This window comes from Balearica regulorum, chromosome 1 (genome assembly GCF_011004875.1).
Source record: "Balearica regulorum gibbericeps isolate bBalReg1 chromosome 1, bBalReg1.pri, whole genome shotgun sequence".
In the NCBI taxonomy this organism is placed as follows: domain Eukaryota; kingdom Metazoa; phylum Chordata; class Aves; order Gruiformes; family Gruidae; genus Balearica; species Balearica regulorum.
In genome coordinates this window covers 114,341,265-114,357,356 of record NC_046184.1, presented here as the reverse complement: position 1 = coordinate 114,357,356, position 16,092 = coordinate 114,341,265, and positions in this window count along the sequence as shown.

Genomic DNA, 16,092 nt, shown 5'->3' with positions numbered 1-16,092 from the left:
TATGTTCTGTTCTGTGCAGAGTCTCTGGAATTGTGTACAGCAAGAAGCTAATTTGCTCTTTTGTTTTGCCAGTGACTGACGCTTTAAAGCACTTTAAAGACGTACAGGAGCTCCTCCACCTTCCTCTTCCAGAACATGAAGTCTTGGAGGGCTTTAGTTGGACCTCTGCCTGATGTTGACACCCTGCATAACAAGTTGAGTACAATGCTTCTGTGAGCGCGCGGCTGAATTAGTTCTGAATCTGTTATGATGGTTGTTGCAAAGCATTCTGTTTAAATTACGGGGAACATGTAAAAGGGATTGTATCTGATTGATAACTTTAATTGGAGCCAATTTAAATGGACCTTTAAAAGTTTAAATGTTCCCTAACATTTTCCGTTAGAAGTGCAGACTTCTGGAACAGGTCAGCTCTCTTTTAGGTCAATTTACCATGTTTAAAAATATAACTTTTTGTGTGGCACTGGAAGACATAAAATCTCTTGAACATCGTAATCAAAACATGTTTCTCGTGATGTGTCATTTCTTGTAGATAGCCTAGCCAGGGCACTACCTCGGCATTTGGGATGCTCTGTACCTACTTTTCTTGATGAAGAACACGTTTTTTTATTGCAGACCACTGTGAGTCAGGCCCTAAACTCGATTCTTTCACATCCCAAACTAGTGACCTAATCTTCAGTATATAGCATGTGAGCACGCTTTCTCTCTCAGCTTTCCCAGCAAAAACTTTGTGGAAACAGATATGTCTCTGAAAAGTGTTTTGGCTTGGATTAAACAGCATATTTCGATGAAATTTCATTTAGTTGAGAATGTTCCGACCCGCTCTAATTACAAGCCTATGTTATAAGCTGGTCACGGCTTTGCCAAACATTAACAGGTTGGGCTGAAATTTTCCATGATTGTTCTCTGCCTTAGGCTGAATGTTTTGACGGCAAAGGTTTAACCATTTTGTAGGCCAGAGAAACAGGGGGTCTTCCACCGGTGTGAAAGTAGCACTTTGGTACCTCTAGTATTTGGAGGACGATCTTCAAATTTGACAGGGAGAAGACCTGGTTCACTGAAGATGTCTTTTGAAGTTCTCATGGAAATTCTTTTGACTTTCACCTTTGACGGTACCTATCTGACAGTGAGGCTGCAGAACTTGTAGAAGATTTGCTGATGACTTTTTTTCTGTTGCGTCGGCACCGATCATACTCTGCCTCCACAGACCTGCCCCACGCGCCAGCTCCACTCAACTCCCCCAGCTCTGAGGCTGAATGCAGAGGATGATGCATTGCCCTGTTGTCCTGGGAGTAGCTCGGAGTGGATGTACAGGGCAGTGAGGACTGCCACCGCTCCCCTTTGCTGAGTGGTACAGAAAGAAATTTCTCTTTGAAATTCTGAAATTGGAAATTCAATTCAAATTGAGCTATCGTGGCTCATGGACTAGGGACTTTCCAGAGGGTCATTGCTGCCTCAGTATAGCACTATCTCAAAGAAGGAGCTTTCTCTCTCCCTTCTCTGGTTTCTGCTGGTAGCAAAAGTTAGTGCCGCATGTGTGTGCACTGATTACATGAGTCACCCAAGCCTGTACTGTGGGTACCAATAATGTAAGATTGTAGTACGCTTTGTGCAACAAGGTGATTTTAATCTTCTGCCCTCTCACCCCATCCCTCAAGATTATGAAAGTGATTTAATGAGGAAGTGTTTGATATTTAAGATTACTCCTGAGTTTAAAAATAAAAAGAAAAAAGCTACTGATGCATCTTTAATATTTCTTATAACAAGTGACTTTTGTTCGTGAGCACAGGATCAGAAAGCTATATTCAGATGTTTAACTAAGTATTAGCTTCTGACATGAATGATGTAATTCATTCACAGAAAGCGAAAGAACATTCAGATTTCCTTGGGCACTGCTTTACCAATATAAAAGCTAGTCTACTAGTTTAGCAAGTTGTTTTAGTGTGCCATCCTCCAGTTTGGACTTTCATGAATCCACTTATTGAAGGCAACATCTCACCTGCAGCTCTGGGAGCCTTACAAATGAGCCCCCAGTTCCTCATTTCCCAGAACCACAATAAAATCCTTCTGAGGTAATGACTCATAAAATGCCTTACGCCACTCAGCAATAAGCTTTTTTTTTTTTTTTTTTTTCACTTGCTGTGCCCACTCCAGCTTTACAAAACATCTTTTTTGTACTTTGCACAGGGTGGCCTCATACAGTTATGTCACGGAGCCCCGTGCAGGAGAAATCTCTCCCGACAGCATCCCATGCCGCTAATGGAGGCTGGTTGGGGCTCCATTTGCACCAGGATTTTGCAGGGCTGGTCTTTCACGTGAGGGAAACTGCAGGATACAGCTTCCTCCAGCAGGAAAGGCTGGGGCTGGAGCAGAGCTCGTCAGAAGGTGATGGGGACCAATGCTGATCTACTGCTGCCTCATGCCTGGGTGGATGAAAGACTGGCTTCGAGTCAGGGAGATGATCTTACAGACATAGCTTCAGTCTCGTACAGCAGCTGTAGAGAACAGTGCGGTACACAAAACTCTCATGACTGGTTTGTACACTGGTTTCAAAATGAGTTAACAAGCCCAGTTCTTTGCTAAAAGAAATACATTTAATTGGGTCATATTAAATCTTTCTCGGCTGTAACATTGTTACAGCCCAGTAGCTTTCTCACCACTTCCTGAAAATGTTTGCAGTATTGTCATTGGAAGAAAAAGAGATTCACTTTTGCAAGAATTTTTGAGCTGAAACTGAAATTAGAGCTGATCTGATATTTTCCACAAATTTTTCTTCATTGAATTTGTAGTAATTGTGAAATTATATTTTTATGTGCAAAAATTTCAATTTTATTATTGTTTTCTATTCCCCAGTGGGAAAATTGAAATAAGACATTTTGATTATTTGGATTGACTCCTTAAACAGAAAGGCATTCAGTCTGACATTAGTCTGCATCTCCTCACTGTGCTATACTGTATGATAAGCGCAAAGGATAAAAGATTCTCCTATTTTCCCCTGTGGAATGAATTTTCTTCTTTTGAGAGATTTCACCTCCTAAAATCCACCTGCAGACATCAGAGAAAAGGCTCATGTCGAGGGAGATGACTCTAGATAATGACAAATCTGAGGAGTTTGTGGCTTTCGAGCATCTTTTCCTCTGTGCAGAGTGGCTCTGCAAGCAGGATACACACTGCATGAGAACACCAAGCAGTTATTTATCAGATAATGTGCAGAGCAGATAGCCGTGCTGTTCAGCTGCTACGCTGAGCACTGACATCCTCAGCTCCCCCCATGAGACACTCATGTGTTGGCAGTGGCGGGGAGGCTGGACAGCTGATCCACAGAGGCAGTGAATTGCTCTATTCCATTCTCTGCTCTTTTTTTTCCTTGAGGTTTTACACCTCTCCGTGCCAGCGTTTCTCCTCTTGAATCTGCAAGCTGCTAACTATTACGATTTCAACAGCTACCCTCTCTCTAGATTTTTACTTTGCTTATCTTGCGCAGCTTTGGTTCATGTATGTTCTCACACCTTAACAACAATTTTCTCAGTAAAACTGTGCCAAGATCACACAGCTGTGCTGTACCAAACAGGATTACAGATTGCTAAGAGTTTGGGTATAATTCACCGAAGGACAGTTCCCATGAGATATGTGATACTGCAGAGAGTTTTTGAGTTAAAATAGTCACAAAAGTTTCAGGCAGAAAAAACCCCCACATTTAATCATCTGTTCTGGTTTTGAATGAAAAAAGTTGCACTACTGCTTGCAGAATGGAAGTTTATATTTTTCACGTAGCTCTGTTTAAAACAGTATGAAATATTTCTTATTTGTTACCTTTTAAGATTTTACAGACCATACATACAGAATGATAAATGTGTACATTTATTACTCTGTCTCACAACTGAAACATATTTTCATATTATGATTATCGGTTTACATTCTTAAAAAGGTCCTGTATAACTAAGCATGAATTAATTGAATAGCGGTCCATCCCAACAAGCTGGATGTTGGGCAAAAACACCAAGAGACCTGTATAGATGAACAAGGAGCTCCTGGCAAAATTCAAAGATAAGAAGGAAATGTAGAGAAGGTGTAAGAAGGTAGAGGTAACTGGGGAGGAATACAGAGATACTGTCTAAGCATGTAGAAATGGGGTTAGGAAAAGCAACCAGGGTTGAATGTGGTCAGGAATGTCAAAGGCAGTAAGAAGGGACACTGCAAGTGCACAGGTGACAAAAGGAAGGCTAGTGAAATTGTGAGCCTGCTGTTGACTGAGGTGGGGGACCTGTTGACACAGGACATGGAAAAAGCTGAGGTACCAAATACCTTCTTCACATCAGTCTTTACTAGCAAGACCGGCCTTCGTGAAACCCAGGCCCCAGAGACCAGGGGGATAATCTAGAGCAAGGAGGAGTTTCCCTTGGTGGAAGAGGATCAGGTCAGGATCATACATAAATCCATGGGTCCTGATGGGGTGCACCCACAAGTATTGAGAGAGCTGGTTGATGTCATCGAGAGACCACTCTTGATAATCTTTGAATGACAACTGGTGATGGGGTGAGGCATCTGAGGACTGGAGGAAAGCAAATGTCACTCCTATCTTCACAAAGTGCAAGGAAGACCCAGGGAACAGCAGGCTGGTCAGCTTCACCTCAATCCCTGGGAAGGCGATGGAGCAATTTATCCTGGAAACCATTTCCAGGCACATGAAGGACAAGAAAGTCATCAGGAGTAGTCAGCATGGATTCAAAAAGAGGAAATCATGCTTGATAAACCTGATAACCTTCTATGATGAAATGCCTGGTTTGCCCTCTGCTTCCATTTCCTTCCCATGTATGAACATTTTTCATACTATGTCCCCTGAATCACTTGTTTTCCTACTCTTTCTCCCAATTACCTATGTTCCTCCAAAACAAAGTGAATCCTTTGTACCATCATCTTATTTTTTTTCCCCTAGCATTGGAATATTCATTCAAAATATTCCTTGGCACTTGCTTAACAAATGGAGACTTATTCATTCAGATTTGTTCCTACTAATCATTCCTTTTAACAGTCTTCCTAAAATAATTCCATCAAAAAAGTAATAAAAGCTTCTTTAATCTTTGTACTGCTCAACCTAACCATGAGAAAAGACTTCTAATCCTCTTACTGCTGTGTGTCTGATCTGCTTTGCTTTCTCTCTCATTTTTTTGCTCATTTTACGGCCATTGCAAGGACTCTCACCCCACATCAACACTGGAAAATGGTGCCAAATGACATGCCAAATCCGTATAACTAATGCTCTCACTCACCAAAACAGCATGGATATAAACTCTTTGTGGAAGTGGTCCACAGTGTGGATTTGGATGTCCTTATAAAAGTAGTCACGTTGTCCCTTATGTCCCAACTGAAGTAACTAATGCACAGTGCTACATTGTTCTAAGAAAATGTGACAGTGGAGGTAATAGAAACAAGCAAATCTAGAGATAGCCTTACATATAATACAACACTGAAATAATGAATTGATACCTCATCCTTGGTTTCCTGGTTTCAGCTGGGATACAATTAATTTTCTTCCTAGCAGCTGGTCTGGTGCTGTGTTTTGGACTTAGTATGAGAATAATGCTGATAACACACTGATGTTTTCAGTTGTTGCCAAGTAGTCAAGGACTTTACTTTTCAACTTCTCACGGTGGCCTGCCAATTGGAAGATGAGGGGCATCCCAGAAGCTGGGAGGGGATAGAGCCAATACAGCTGACCCAAACTGCCCAAAGGGGTATTCCATACCATATGATGTCATGCTCAGTATATAACTGGGAGTTGGCCGGGAGGCAGCGTGGCTCAGGAGCTAGCTGAGCATTGGCTCCAGGTGGTGAGCAATTGTGCTGTGTATCACTTGTTTTGTATATGATGATTATGATTATTGTTATTTTCTTCTGCTGCTACTGCTGCCTGCCAGGTTAAATTGCAATACCTGACCAGCTAGAACGCACAAAAATAAATATATACCTCTGCCTTTTTTATTTTTTTAAGCAATCATAGACCCATGAAATAATTTAGGGTGGCAGGGATCTCTGGAGTCTGCCTAGTCCAACTTCCTACTCAAAGCAGGGGCAACTACATCAGGTTGCTGTTGGGATACAAGAGACAAAGTGTTCAGTCAGAGTATTGACATACCATTCAACACCTAAAGTACATGCACAAGTGTGAGCATTAAAACAATAATAATACATGATCTAGGTCCAAAGGCTATTGAAGGTCAATAAATTTTTTTTCTGTTCTATTAAAACAAAGGCACAGACATTTGTGCACATCTGATCATATGGTCTGAGCTTTTAGCATTTTTGACCAGTTCACTTATCTGAGATTCCAATTTTTAATTGAGTCCCATTTCTGTCCAAACAGAGAGCTTGTCCTTGAGGGAGGAAGGAGAAAGAAAATGTAGCAGCAGAAAGCAAATATTTTACCAGTTCCTGAGTGCCAAGAAAAAGGAGGGGGTAGCAAGGCCTATAGTGTCTTCTTACTCTACAAGTAAAATGTTCTTATTCTCTTTCAAGGATTTCCATGCTGGTACACTCACAGTGAATCATAATTCATATCATGAAGTATTAGCAAAGACACTAGTGGAATAAAATATGCTACTTGTTGTGAAAAAAGAATGTCATAAATTGGCACAGCACATGAGTATTTCACATAAACTTTCTTGTAAATCTGAAATCATACCACTGATGGCATTTGTTTTACCTTCTCCATCTACAGCTCTCACACAGTTGTCTCTGACTGCAAAATCATGCTTATGATTTAGATATATGTCAACTTCTCTGTTGCTGTGGTAACATCCATCCTCTCCTAAGTTCTACAGATTCTATCAAAACATGAGTTCTCAATTTTTGAGTCTTTTTGTCCTTAAAGCAACAGGGGTGCTGGTACTTTATTATATATTCTATTTATGTATAGTGTTTCCAGCTTCTTTCCAGCATGTCAGTTTATGAGGAAATTGTTTCCCGCATTTTCCATGGAAACCCTTTTTAAAGTGAGCATTACAATCTTTTCTCTTCGCTTCACTTACGCAATCCTGATGTTGTTTTCTATTACACAGAGATAACTGGCTATACTAATCTTGGGATATTGAATAGCAATGGTCCAAAGCACTGTTTATTCAAGTGGAATGTCTACAGTTTCTATGAGTAATTTCTGTTTTCATTCCTACTCAAAATCAGTGCTTTTATTTATTTACCCATGCAAACCTTTACCATGCACATTTTTGTCCTAGGCAAAAGTCACTGGGGAGTTGTGAGCACTTTTCATGGGTGTGTGAGCTATTCTGTCTGATAACATGGTGACAGATATGTCAGAGACTCGACAGATGATTTTAATAGCTATATTTTGCAAAGTCTGGAGAAGAGTGATATGGATGTCACGGATGAAGAGGATAGTATAACCATAGTGACTGATTTGTTCCAAGTAAGTATGTTCATTTTGTTTTGGTTTTTAACTTTCATTTAGGCTGTTCCTTCTTTGTATATTATGGGCATTTCAAAAAGGAAATTCATTAAGTAGGTTAAATCAAGGGGGAATTTGCTTAAATGTAAATAGCAGCATGGATTTCTAAAATATTTAGTCTAGGCTGATGACATGAATGACAACTGTACAGTATCTTTTTCTGAAACAAAGAATTTTTGGTAGATACTATAAATATTTGAGTAAAACATTTTCTTCTCCATTGAAAATAGGGAAGGTGCTATTTAGGCTTGATCTGTTACTTCTTACACAGCTTCACCTGGTAAGCTGTTTATTTGGTTCTCTTATTTTACAAAAATATTCCTTGAATAAAGCTGTGTAATCTCTTATAGTAAGACAAAGCTCTCTACTTTTTTTGCAATGAATGAGATGATAACTGTTCATTCAGTAAGAAGGAGCCTTCTTAGAAATGTTCACATTTTGTTGTAAGTAATAGAAATTTGCATTTCTTTGTACAGATCATTTCTCTGTAACAGAATATTTAAAATATACTGAAATGTTCCTACTAGCTTAATGAATTATATTTAACCAAAGCAGTTAATATTTTCATGTCCAAGTCAGGCTGAAATTCATTAAGTAATGACTAACACTTATATATTCTGTAAGTTCAACAGCAAAGGAAGAAAGATAAACCCATCAAATGTTTGCACAAACTTGAAGATTGAATGCAATCTCAAGAAGTATATTTTAAAACTTTCAAAAGATATCTGTGGTAAAGGGCAAGATTAATCCTGGCATCCGTAGGGCCATGTGGCTCACCACACTGTTGATGTCTTTGGTAGTATCTCCTTCTGCACAGGAGTAGTCTCCACACCTCTCTTTGAAATGCAGGCGGACTCGGATGCTGGAGTGCAGCAACTGATTGCAAGTTCACCCGTGTAAGCACCTGGCGTCTTTGATGTAGGAGCTGTACACTCAAGTGCAGTTTTGAGTGTTTGAGCCTGGGGAAAGACTGATCAGCGCTCGTGTCTTTAAACGTCACTGGCGGGGTTTGTTCAGGCTTTGGCTCCTCACTTAACACCCCTGGGGTGTGCCAGCATGATGTCCCTCTGACAGCAGAAACAACTTCACCAGCAGTGTTTTCTCACTGTCCTCTCATTGTTTCTGCTCCGTAAATGAAGGTGAGCTGCCCTTTCTGTCATGATGCATGCTGCAACAGACGCCGTACAGTCCCATTTCTCTGTGAAAATCAGGCAGTCCCTAGCAATTCCCAGGAATTGCCTAAATCATACCCAGTTGTAGAATGGCTGCAAGGTGCTAATGTGATATACCCCTTAAAAAAAACCTCCAAGGATGTAACTGCTTTTTCAGGTACAAGGAAATATTCCAGCACCCACGGGGAAGCATTAGTGCTGATGGACAAAGCATTGGTGACAGATCTGATCACTGATGTTGAAGGAAAATGACTTTGTACTGCACTGGGTGCAGAGAAGGGCGAAGGGGAGAATGAAGAGAAGGGAGGGTCTAGGAAATAGCTACGCTTCACAGAGGAATACAATGCAGAGACCTTGATGGGATCTCTTAGTGTAAGCACCATGCGGGGCTGCTGCGGCGGTACCGCCCGCAGAATGAGAACAAACTGGATGGTCAGGGAGGGGGATCCCCACTGTGCTTTTGCTCTGGACTCCACATGTGCTGCGAGAGGGCCCAGCCTGGGTCTGTCGTGCAGATATGTCCTGGGGCAACCCAGCTGGGGGAACAACGGCTGGGAGGAGGCTAGTACTGGAGAAGTAAGGGTTAAGGAGGGAAAAGGACCCTTTTAACCACTGGCAGAAGACCAAAAGTGACCATAAAGAAAATTTAGGATGGACATGTAGAAGACTTTTTTTAAACAGTGATTTGAATTTTTGGGTCAATGTGGGCAAAGGGGGGAATCAAACTTAGTTTTAAACTTAATTCTGGCAATTTATTCAAGCGATTCTGTATCTCAGTGCCTGGTTATGTCTTGACGTGGAATCAAATTTACTCCCTTACTTGGAGTGTGGAGATAAGTGATGTTTATCTTTAGTGATGATTTACCTTACCTACTTGGCAACAAGAAGTAGTTGTACAGTTTTGTGGATCATTTTCTTTTTGCTGTGGGAGCAGATAGATATTTGACACCTGGCAGTGACCAAGTGTAGATGTGCATGTGCATTCATGTTCTCTTCTAACAAGAAGGAAACCAGGTTATGGCAACCCTGTGTTGCTGTCACCAAAAAAAAGAAGGAATAAAAGAAGAGAAGAAAAATCTGGAGTTTTATTAATCATTATTTTTATAATAGTGATTTCCACTTCTTTGCTAATCAGCAACAAGAACTTCAGGGAAAGAGTGTGAGAGGGAGAATGGAATTCGTTATGTTGTGAGGGGACAGGAGAGGGGAAAAAAAAGGCTTATCCAGGGCTACTCTCCTATGTGTAAGGTTAAACAAACTAAGCGACTGAACTGAAGTTTATGTAAAAGAAATGTGAATGACTTGCACAGCAGGGAAGAGAGAGGGAGTTGTTAATTAATCATTTGAGAAACTTCGGTAGTTCCTTCAACCTCTCACAGCTTTTATTTTTTAGATTTTATTTCATAATGGGAGTGATTTGGTGGATCATAAAAACACAAATGAAACCTTTTGGAAGGATTTTTTTATATATATCTATATTTTCCCAGCTTTTTATTAGAACTTTTTTTGTATAATAATAAGTAACCTAATCTAGGCTGTTTTCATTGCATTCTAATCATAACAACCTAAGAAAACAGTATCTTTTATTATTAGGATTTAATGTACACATCCTGATTTTACTTCCTTTTGGAAAAATCTCATTGAGTTAGCCATGTTAGTTATTGCAATCCTCTTTTATTTTATGACACTCATTCTTATGAAGCACTTTAATAGGCCTCAACAGGTATGGTGTAAGAAAAGTTGCATTCACTACAGCCATCCTTCTTCCTACATGAAAGAAGACCTTTCTCTTTGATGTAAATCGGCATGTCCACACTTTAAGCCAAAGCAGTTTCTATTAGGAATATCATTTTTCTGAGTAGTTTTCAAATGGGTCTACTTGCACTTCCAAGCCACCTACAGCATTGGTGTTTACATATTGCATAAAGCTTCCAAATCAGCTCTAAGCACCTAATTTAGCTAGCTGGCTAGTTTTTCTGAACTACCCTCTGAAGTAGCCAGATTCTCTCCATCGATTGCAGAGGGGGACTAGGCATTGTGCTTGGCAGCCCTGGGAGCCTGTGGTCTCCCTGAAATGCTCCATGCACATTTCCTGCAGAACTGTGGGAAACAGCATGTCCCGGGCCGTGTTGAATCAGTTTCTGCTTTTATGAGACCTTAGAAAAATTGAGGGACAAGTGTATTTATTTGAGCACAGGGTCATAGAGATTCCTGTTATGATTTCTCTCTGACACCAATTTGTATCAGCCTGTACTGTGGGGTAGTCTGACTACAGGTACCGGGGCTGCTGGTGCAAGTTCCTGCCCTCCTGCTAAGGATAGCGCTGTGGATAAATGTGTCTCTGGACCAGATCCTGGCACCCCATATTTGACACATTAATCTGTCTCGCCTGTAACTAAACCACTTTCTGAAGGTATCCCAGTCTTTTCACTGATTACAGAGTGAGGCTAGGAAACTAGCTTTTAGGAAAGCTAAAATTAGGTGAGTCCCAGTCCTTCTGCATAATTAGATTCGTTGGTCACAGTAGGGCTCTTCATGGGACAAGCTGCAGCTTTGTGTGAAAAGGGTGTTAGAACCAGACGTTTTGCTGAGAAATACAACCGCATTTCTGTCAGTGGCTCAGTTTGGCCAGCGATCGTGGGTCTCCTTTGATCAGTATCGTGTCCCTTGTCCATAACGTGCTTCTTTCATGAATAAAACCAGGGATGTGAAGCACTGAAGCGGCAAGTCCCACACGGCACTGGAGCAGTTCAAAAAGATGTAGTTCCACATTGAACTCGTGGAAATAAAATTATGTGGGTTTGGGTTTTTTGCTTTTTTTTTTAAATGGTTGAAGTGTTTCAGGACATTTCTATTTACATTAAACACGGAGACAAGTGGGAGGGAGAGAGAGATGGAGAAAAAACTTGTGTTGTTCCAGTGCAGTAACAATTGTCAAAATGATGTAATTCTCTGCAGGGTGGAAATTCCCTTCTTTTTTACAAGCCAGCTCCTCTGAAAATCTGGTGTTAACTTTAGTGATGGGTACACACTGCTGTATTTCAGAGTCCTTATTTGCCTAAAGTGGAATCATAATATTGCATAACTTCCATTTTTGTGGTTTAGGAAAGATAACCCTTTTATTTCTGTTATTAAAAGCTGAGTTATTACCATGAACAAGAGATACTTTCAAGAATAATTATAGGAACAACAGGTTAATCTGTCAGATTTCTACAAATGTAACTAGTCCTGAATGAAAGTGATTAAATGCAGTGGACCGGTGAGGGTGATGCAGCGAAATTCTGCGTGAATCCTTGGGTCACTGTTGATTTACACTGGACAAAGATCTGGTCCCTTCTGCTTTTGCTGCTTCTCTTCTTTTTCCATGCTTATTTTCCTTTGCCTTCTTATAATTCATCATTTGCTGGTTAAACTGAAGTTCTCTGATGCCAGAATATGAACGGTACTCAGTGTGAACAAAACAAAATACATGTCCTCCTTGATGCACTTTTAAACTTCGCAAGAGAGAGGACAATTCTCAGTCAGGTCACAAGAGACCCTGGCTTAAATTGGGACATAAGCATTTCACATGGCTCATGCTAGATTTTTGAGCCAGGGTTAATTTTGCCCTTTAGAATATTTTATACCCTTCTTTTGCCTTTGTAGTATTTAAAAATAAAGTGGTGCAATTACCCGGCTGCCAAGAGTATTGATCTAGTGCTGACAGAGTGATAATGACATGGCCTGAAATCTTAAGCAGCCGGTCAGACCGCTGTATTTGTCCAAGCCTCCCCACAAGGCAGCTCTTTGCCCCCTGCTATTATCTCATAGAGCAATATTGTACCGATACCACAAGTTACTGTGTAATAGCAATCATGGCTTCCAATACATCTTCCATGTAGTTACCACACACTTAACACAAAATAGCATATTTTATTTTGTGGTAATCCAGTAAGTGAATCACACTGCCAGGCTGTGCAGAAAACCAGGGCTGTGTATCGGAGGCAGAGAATGTCTGGTGCTTTTTGTGGGAACAAGCCGATCTGATAAGATATTCCTCCAGAACTGTTCTTTTCTTCTACTGCAGCTTTAAAATGGGTATCTCTGCTTTACTTTAACCTGTTAGCTACTGCAGACATAGACAAACCTCCCATCTGCCAAATTTACAGGACATAACACACTGTTGCTCCACAAGTTTCAAAGGAAGGTTGTATAAAGCTAGTTAATTCATAAGTAAAAAGAGCATTAATTCAACAGCCAGCTGTTCATGGCTGGAAAGAACAGATGAATCCACATCTGTTTTTTGCCTGTTTGTTCCAATCCCTCTGTTTTAGTGGACAGAGGGACTTTTTAAATTCCAGTAAATTTCCTTGTCAGCTTCTTTTCCTGGGCACGGTGGTGGTCTTTCTACATTTGCGAGGCCTGGCAGAGTAAGTGAAGATTGAAAGCTATATGCACGTGTATTTTAATTTAGAAAGAAATATTTTTGAAGGTGTGTTTTAAGCATAGTGTATGGAGCTCTTTAACAGAATAGATCTTGGTGATCTGAGGACTTTCTGGAGGTGAGGATGCAGATGAGGGACATCATCTGTCACCAGGCCATGATGCTGCAGCCCTTTTTATACAGCCCATTGCATTCAATGATCCAGTTTGCTGTAAGCGTAATACATGTAATACATGCTTGAGTTGTAATGTTTCTCTCTAAAAATAATTTGAAACCGCTGTTCTATTGAAAATTTACATATTTTCCTTCAACTAGAAATTTAAAATATTTTTAATTTTATAATACAGCAGTAGAGATGTTCTCTAAAATGTTTGGGATCAAGATCCAAACTTTCCTGGGCCAAATTCCGAGTTTATCTAGTAGGACATATTTGGCCTATGGTGAAGTCTAGCTCGACTCTCAGGAAGCTCATGGGGTTTCATGGGAACAGCTGGGGATAGATGTGGGCTCCTTCCATGCAGCTCATTCAGCTACACGGGGGACCCTGTCAGCTACCTGAGGTCACAGTGATTTGGTTGACACCTATAAACACCACGTTGGTGCTAGGATGTGAGGATTATCAGCTGCCACCTCATCTTCTAACCGTAATGTCAAAATTACTTTAGTTAACACCACTGTCTCTCATTTTTTACAAATATATTGCACCCAATTCTGGCTACAGACAGTGAAGCCAAGGGGATTTTGTGTCTGTACTGGAGAGCAGATTTAAATCCATTGTGTTAAAGTAAACTGATAGCTTCAATTATTAAATGCGAGTACTTGGCCAGGCTTTAGTGAAGGAGGCCATTAAAGTTTCTGAGATCCTTTTTATTTTGGTTACCAAAGCCTGTTTCCAAGACCCAGTGTCTGAATCCTGTTAAAGCAGGACTTTCCATCATTTTCCATTAAAGAAAAAAAAGTCTGGATTGGGCAGTATTACCACCGCACTCAGACTTCTGCCAAAGCCTCCACTTGGACTGCACAGCTGCCTTTAAGACATTTGAAAAGCAAGTCCTTCCCTGGTATATCTGAAATCCCTCCCTTTTCAAGCGAGGGTCATATTTCTTTTGGAAATGTAGTAAGAGAACTGTTAAATATGAAACACTAGCATGTAGGACCAGCTTTAAAAAAATTACTTGCGTGCCCTAAATGGGGCTTAGTGGGATATAAGACTCCAAAGTACATCAGAATTATCCACCCCTCCCTTCCAGCTGCCCATCTCAAATCAGGATGCCTCCTTCATTAAGCTGACAGTTCCCACGCTGGACATCCGAACAGGATGGCAGAGGGTGGTGAGGAGGACCCTGGCTGGGTGGGCATCCTCTGGACATACCTTGCTCACAGTGACGGTGTCCAACACAAAATGCAGTCACCGCTGACAATTTTTTAAAACAGAGTGCCTGGAAGAGCAAGTTCCCACCACCTGCTCCTGCCCTGTGCCGAGAGCACAGAGCAAAGCGTGGGAAGAGGTTGGTCTGATCCAGTCTTCAGTCGGAGGGCATTCACTGCCACTTCTCCCACCCTGAGACCACTGTCTCGGCCTCTGCCCTGCTGGCTGGGCTGCGAGGTGGCTCTTCCCTCCCCAGGGGTTTGAGCCGTGGAGCAAAAAAAGGGAGAGGATGTGAGGGGAAGCAGGGCTGTGATGAGAGCTGCGTCCATCCTCTATCCAGCAGCAGTCTCCCTCCCTTAGGAGACCTGTGCTGAGGGACTAGTCATCTCCGACTGCAGCCGGCACCAGAAATATGAATATTAAGCCAGACACCCACAGTGTTAAAAGGCAGAAGAGATGGTTAAAACCTGCTTTGAAACCTCACTGGGAAATTTAACTCGGGTGGTTGCTTGGCAGTGTAAGAGAAAGTTGCGGGATAAAACAAACAGATAATGTTGGGTAAGGGCAGCAACAGGTGCCACTAAGTTCTGTTTGAGTTTTTCTTTTTTATTTCCCAAAGAGGCTCTAGACAAACGCATATTTTCAAAGCATATGGTGGTTAGTGTAACCCTATCCCAGATATCAGAGGAGCCCCACAGATCTAAAATCTCAGGGCTAAAGTAGACAGTTCTATTTGTTTAGTCTGAATTTCAGCTACGTGACATCTTCCTTGCGACAAATCCTGGATACTTTCACTCTTGACCATATCTATTTTGCCATTCACCTCTTGTTCTGAGAGAAATGCTGTTTCCACCGCCTGGCATGTTCATCGGTGGTGTTTTCTACGGCCAGTATCTCCCTGGCAGTGGCAGATAGACAAGTCTTCCAAGACGTTAGTTGCCTAAATGTCTCTAAATGTAGATAGAAATTCACTTGAACTTTCAATGCCTTACCAAAATGAAAACAAAGAAAGACTTGTGCTTGCTGTTTCTGCTTACCCACTTACTGATCACAATGTGAGCAAGACCAGGGGTGTGTTAGCTGCAGTGCTTGTCCAGGGAAAAAATAATGCAATTCCAAATTTCCAAGGGAATTGAAAAGAAAGTTCAATTTCATCATGAACTCTGATTGCAAACTGAATGATTTTTTTTTTTTTTCCAGAGGCGCTTGGTTCGCCTAGCTAAATAGAAAGCATATTTTAAAGTTGATGGATTTCTTTCAGCTGGCATTTTGTTGATAACTCGTAGATCCCAGCTTGATTACTCTGTAAAATTTTGAAATATGTTTTCTTAGTTCTGATGTGGTATGAAAAATTAGGTTATATATCTTAAGCGCCTCAGGCAATAAAAATAAGAAAATCATTAAAATTACACACTTTTATGTATAAAACATAAGTGCCAATAAATCATACTGTTGTCCCTCCTCAGCCACCCTACCAAAAAAGTTATTGTTGCTGTTGCTAGCAATAACTATTGAGTGACTCGGTCTAACAGCTTCCATTTGAAGCATCTACTTTAGTCATTTCCTAGGCTGAGGTTTTTCAGGCCTGGTACCGGGATTATGACTTGTTCTTTTTTCATTTGAGATACAGCAGAAATGGAGCGAGGGTGCTGACGGTGTCCATTGGGGC